This window comes from Crocodylus porosus, unplaced genomic scaffold (genome assembly GCF_001723895.1).
Source record: "Crocodylus porosus isolate Cpor-Errol unplaced genomic scaffold, CroPor_comp1, whole genome shotgun sequence".
Classification (NCBI taxonomy): Eukaryota; Metazoa; Chordata; order Crocodylia; family Crocodylidae; genus Crocodylus; species Crocodylus porosus.
This window is the reverse complement of record NW_017728917.1, coordinates 18240471-18246470: the sequence shown is the minus strand read 5'-3', so window position 1 is coordinate 18246470 and position 6000 is coordinate 18240471. Positions and strand designations below refer to the sequence as shown.

The following is a 6000-nucleotide window of genomic DNA, read 5'->3' as shown; positions in this document are numbered from 1 at the left end:
CATGCTGCTGCCTGATCCCAGCCTCCTTCATCCTTTCCCCCTGCTCCCAGCCCCTGATGTATCAGGTGTCTATCTTGTTTGGAGACCATTTGCCCATTCGGCCCCCACCATCTCCTTTATGATGAGCATGAAAAGCACTAGTCAAGCCGTGCCCTTGTTCCTTATCTGATGAAAGGCATAAGCCAAGCTTAAAATCACTGTGTCTAGACTGTTAAAGCCCAAATTAATATGGGCCCCCCCTTTCCTACTTATCCTGGAATGAGAGGTGCTATACAGTATACATGCCAAGTGTTTTATATTAACTCCTGGGCAGATGGTGGATGCTGGTCCTACAGGTGCTAGGGCATTGTAAGGAAGGGAGCAATGTTCATCTCTGATCTACAGCTCTGTGCGTGCCCCATGTCGGTCTTGGCACTAACTGAATCCTTTCTAAACAGCGTTGGTGTCTGAATCAAGCAGATTGTAATTTGGATTGACAGGACTGTGCATTGGTTTAGTGATTGCTCTGGAGTCTGGGCATGGCACTGGGACTAGGAAGACCCGTGTTTGCCTCCTGCTGGCCTGTGTTTCTTGCTCAGGTTTCCCACTCTGTACTCCAAGTGGGGGGAGATAGAGGGCAATTGTGCTGTGATGGGGAATAGGTGATGCGAGATGTGAGAGCAGCTGCCCCTTCCTGACCCTGTCGGCAGGGTCCCTGCAGAGCCCTGTGTGCCTGTGAGAGATCCCTTGGCTGTGGCTGCTGCTGGCACTCTCCAATAGTGGCCCTGTGATGTTCTCTGACTTTCCGTTGTAGCAGCCCCACTGGGACTGACCAGTGGCTGTCAGCTCCCATCACAGCCTTCAGACTCCCCACCTTCCACCCTTTCCTCTCTTTGCCTCCCTCCATCTGCCAGCCACCTTGGCAGGGAGACTGCGGAGAAGTCGTAATCCAATTTCGGCACTTGAGTCACGCTTTGCTAACCACGCTGCTGGCCAGTGCTCGGGAACTTTCATCTGCCTAATGACCCCAGCTAGGGGACTGGGCGGATGGATGGACAGCCAGTCGCTGGATTGGGGTTTTACTGTTGGGAACAAATGTGGGCCCCTTACCAATGCATATATGTGCTTATACAGTGGGGAGGGGAGGGAGCAGATCAGGATATACTGGCCTTGCAATTTTTAATTCTCTTCCCTTTCTTCCTATCACCACCCCTCTCTTATTTCTTCCTTCCCCCCTTTTCTTTTCTTGTAAAGATAAAACCCTCCAGGCAAGGCAGTTTTGCAATATACTATTATTTCCAGGAATGCTCAGCCAAGAAAAATAAAGCATCTCTCTCTCTCCCCCTTTGGTTGCCTACTGTTTAATGTACAAAATACAGGGGTGGTAATTGCATTAAAATGTATATAATTATACTAGACGAAAAAAAATCTTGTTAATTGCACGAGTGTTTTGAACTGATAAGTGTTGAGTGATTCATGTTTTCTTAGGAGTTCACCAAAGCAGAGCTGTAGTCCACAATGCGTAAGGTTAGGCAGGGGCTTGTTTTCATGCTGTTTGCAGAGAGTAATCTCAGCCTTTGGCATCTGAGCCGACTTGGGAATCTCCTCCATCTCCAGCATGTGATCCTGTGTTGGTGGTAACTCGAGCTTGGGTTTTAAAGAGTTGGGTAGCTGGGTGTTCAGGCCCCGATGCACAAAAAACCTGAAGCACACACACTTTGCTTTAAACACTGAAGTAGTCTCATTGGCCTGCAAGGTGCAGTCAGTCAAAGAGCTAGAAAACACGCTTTCCCCCAGCTGGGGGTAGGGAGGAAACTTTCCCATGTGATATTTGCTGTAGCTCAAGTAAGGTGTGTTGAGAGTTTGTGGCCTGTCTGGGGTCAAGGTTAGAAGCAGGGCAGTGGTGCCTATGGACCAGCATGAGAAAATGTTGTAGAGCATTTATCACAGTCAATTCAGTCGCCAAGTGGCTGGAGGGCTGCACCCAGAGGGTGGTAGTGGATGGGTCCTTCTCAGCGTGGAGGGATGTGGGCAGTGGGGCTCCGCAGGGCTCGGTCCTCGGGCCTGCACTGTTCAACATCTTTATCAGTGATTTGGATGAGGGGGTAAAAAGCACCCAGTTCAAATTTGCTGATGACACTAAGATGTGGGGGGATGTGGGCACACTAGAAGGTAGCATCAGGCTTCAATCAGACCTAGACAGGCTACAAGGGTGGGCGGATGTGAATAGGATGGGATTCAACACAGACAAGTGCGAGGTGATGCACCTGGGGAGGAACAACCGGTACCATACCTACAGGTTAGGGAACTCCCTTCTTGTCAGCACGGAGGCAGAAAAGGATCTTGGAGTCATCATTGACTCCAAGATGAACATGGGCCGGCAGCGTGGGGATGCAGTCAGGAAGGCCAACCGGACCTTGTCATGCATCCACAGATGCATTTCGAGCAGGTCCAAGGAGGTGATCCTCCCCCTCTATGCGGCACTGGTCAGGCCGCAGCTGGAGTACTGCGTCCAGTTCTGGGCGCCACACTTCAAGAGGGATGTGGACAGCATGGAGAGGGTCCAGAGGAGGGCCACTCGCCTGATCAGGGGGCAGCAGGGCAGGCTCTGTGAGGAGAGGCTACAGGACCTGAACCTGTTCAGCCTCCACAAGAGAAGGCTGAGGGGGGATCTAGTGGCCTGTTACAAACTAGTCAGGGGGGACCAGCAGGCACTGGGGGAGTCCCTGTTCCCCCAAGCACCGCCAGGAGTGACCAGGAATAACGGTCACAAGCTGGCAGAGGGCAGGTTTAGGCTAGATATTAGGAAGCGCTACTTCACGGTCAGGGCGGCTAGGATCTGGAACCAACTTCCAAGAGAAGTGGTGCTGGCTCCTACCCTGGGGGTTTTTAAGAGGAGGTTGGATGAACATCTTGCTGGGGTTGTATGACCCCAGTATTGTTTCCTGCCATGGCAGGGGGTCGGACTAGATGATCTACTCAGGTCCCTTCCGACCCTAGAAACTATGAAACTATTTGCTGTGTGGATCTCTCAGTCTCCATGGAAAGGACAGAAAGGATTGACTGGTTAACTGGACTCTGTTGCTCTGAGAACTTGCCCTAGTTACAGATAACACCTAAGGCAACTGTAACAGGAATACATTTGTCTCCTTTGTGCGTTTATGGGCTTTTTCTGTAAATGGTTTTGCTTTTCATCTCTATTGTTGGTTAGTTTCTTCTCTGCTCTGAGGACACCAGCAGGGGAACTGGGGACCCTTGAAGCTAGCTTTAAAGAAATCTAGCAGGATAGAGCTGAGCAGCTCAGGCATTCAGAGAGGCTGGACTAGACTGGATTCCAGGTGCAAATTTGGGAGTGGTTTTTGGAGACTGGATGTGTCCATTAATCAGACCTGGCTCTTTTAAGGAACTCGCTTCCCCGCTCTGAGTTTGCCTTGTGTAAAATGGGATAATGACACTTAACTGTAACCGGCGATGTTCGTAGTGAAGCTGAACTCATGAATGAGTGTAAAGCGCTTTGAGATCCTTGCGGTTGCGGGAGCTAGGGAAAGGCTGAGTTATATCAAATTCTCTGTGGAAGAGGGAATGATTCCCTAATCCCTCTTTAAAGCAGAGCGCTGGAGTGTGCAGTGGGGAGGTTGGAGCTGCTGCTGCCTTCTAGCAAATGTTTAAAATTCATTTTCTCTCAAGTCTCCTGTGCTGCAATGTCACACCTCCCTCCACCCCCAGCTCCTCTTCAGTCAGTTTTATTCCTAGAAGTGTTGGCATGAAAACAGGAGCCCTGATTTAAAAAAAAAAAATTTTCTTATGCGTCCGTCTGTAGTTCCTAACTGGAGGTCCTGATCCGTGGCAGTCACCTCGCTTCCTTTGGGGTGTTGTGTGTGGGAGGGGGCTGTGCTCTCTGGTGGGCTGCGAAGCAGCCTGGGGATCTCTTCTAAAGTGGAGAACCTGTTTTACAGGCTGACGTGGTCGGGAAGGAACGTGGGAGCAGATGCACAGAGAACGCAGGAGGGAGATCCGCGGGATTACTGCATGTTGGGAGCGGGGAGTGTCGAGAGCCCTCTGAACCCAGAGTGGGCCTGGGCAGCAATAACACGTCGTGAATGTCATGGCAGCTTTGTGAGGCCACAGCGGAGGACGGGGCCTTGCGTTAGAAGTCACTCACATGCTTAGAAAGAGTCCCTGCCCTGGAGTGCCTTGAGCCTCGATGGCTAGATGGAGGTGGGGAGGAAAATGGAGCGCCCAGGAAGTGACCTGCCAGGGCTGATGCCATAGACCAGCTGCAGAGTGGTACATAGACTCCCGGGGCTGGATCCTACCCCCACTTAACAGAGCTCTGTAAGTTTGTCAGGGATGTGAGCTGGTGGGATGGGACTGTGCTCAGGCACCTTCCTGTTGTAACAGGATCGGGGGCCAAGTCTCCTGACTCCCAGTCCGGTCCCCCGCGTCCCCTTTGCAGTTACTGACTGGGTGGTGTGGGTCCCGTTGCTTTCTGGATGGGGTCACTAATGCCACTAACAGTTGAGGGGGAATCACCTTTAGCTTTGGGAGATCTGTCCTGGCTGCCATGGAGCTGTTTTGAGAGACCAGGCTACACAGTGTGGAAGTGAGCCCAGTTGTAGTACATCGCAGTGTGCCACATTGCAGCATGATACACAGCCAGTCCTTTCCCTCTCGTGCTGTGGGCAGGGGGCTGGGCTCTTACAGCCACTTTCATTCTTATTTGTGGATCTCTGTGCCCGAAAGGTGTTGGTTTGGCAGGCAGTAGAGGCAAGCGTTTCTTCCATGTGCCTCCCTGGCATTGGGCCTTTGGCCTGGCTTGCAGTGGGAGGTGCAAGGGGGGAGCCATGTCCCCTGGGCCCTTTTTCTGCCCTGAGGTTATGACAGTGTCCTGTGTGATGTGCTGAAACCCTGGTTGTATTCCCTCTGTGCACAGCCATCAGACATCAACATTGCCTGTTTGCCCTTGACCCAGGCTGGATTTGAACCACGGACCTAGACGAGTGCTGCCCCAGTATTGCTGTCTGTACCAGGAGCTTCTGCTGCATCTGAAAGGCCTTGCACCTCTTCTTGGCCCCGGCTGGGCTAGCCGAGCTGTCTGAAATGTCATGTGGACACAGCCTTTAAACGTGTGTGTGTGTGCGCGCCTGTTTTGATTGGATGCCGTGGGCCCTTCCTGTGTTAAAACAAAGCCTGTTACTCTCTTGAAACATCGTTTCCCCTCGTTTCCCCTCTCTTTGTTTTGTTGCTGTTGGACCAGGTTCAGACATTTCTCTCTCTCTCTCTCTCTCCCATCCTGCGGTTGAGCCAGACTCCATGAGCTCTTGAGTTGTCTCGCTGCTTCCAGCTTTCCCAAGCCATCTCCACCGAGGGCAGTTCGGCCCTGGGCTCTGCAGAGGGGCGACAGAGTGGGTCCGAGTGCTGGTTTGACTTCCGAGGGCCCATTCCCATCGGCATCTCTGAAGGCAGGAGCGCCTGCAGTTTGGGGGAGCTGAGCCAGGCCTCCAGCGGGGAAGAGGGCTGTGTGGAAAGGAAAGAGAGGAGGGGAGAACAAAGCCTTGTGTGAGATGGAAAGAAGGCTCCTCAGGAATGTCCTGGGGCCGCAGAAACCTTGTTAGGAGGCTCGTGTTAGCAAGGAGCTTCGGGGACTCTCAGGAAGAGCTAATGGCCAGCATTGGTTCACATGTCCTTATTGGAAACTGGGAGCTCGCTCTGTGGGGACCTGCTCGGAGAGCCCCCAAAGGCCTGCCAGCTGGAGTTGTTCCTGGCTGGAGGGGGAGGGAAGGAAGTGGTGGCTGGGCTTTCTGAAGGCTCGAATCCCTTGTTCCTGCTGGGTTACTAGGGGAGGCATGTGCGAGCAAGAGAGGCAACCTCCCCTGGGGCCCGGCTGCGGGAGACGTATTGATCTGAGGAGGGAACGCTGTTGGTTTGTATTCGGAGCTGTGCTCCAGCCTGCTAAAGGGCCCGTGGCAGACGGTTAGGAAGGCAGGAAGATCCACGTGCATCTCTGCCTGGGCGCCTCTA

General features: G+C 52.7%; 1 protein-coding gene across 1 annotated transcript in view; it reads left to right on the top strand.

Annotated features, from left to right (window-relative positions):
* Positions 1-3998: 3998 nt before the first annotated feature.
* The window catches only part of PLXNA1 (plexin A1), a 225109-nt gene continuing 223107 nt past the window's right edge, over positions 3999-6000 (top strand). Inside the window, exon 1 of the mRNA XM_019536823.1 lies at positions 3999-4266. The gene's annotated coding sequence lies outside the window, so the exon portion shown is untranslated. The remainder of the gene's footprint in view (positions 4267-6000) is intronic.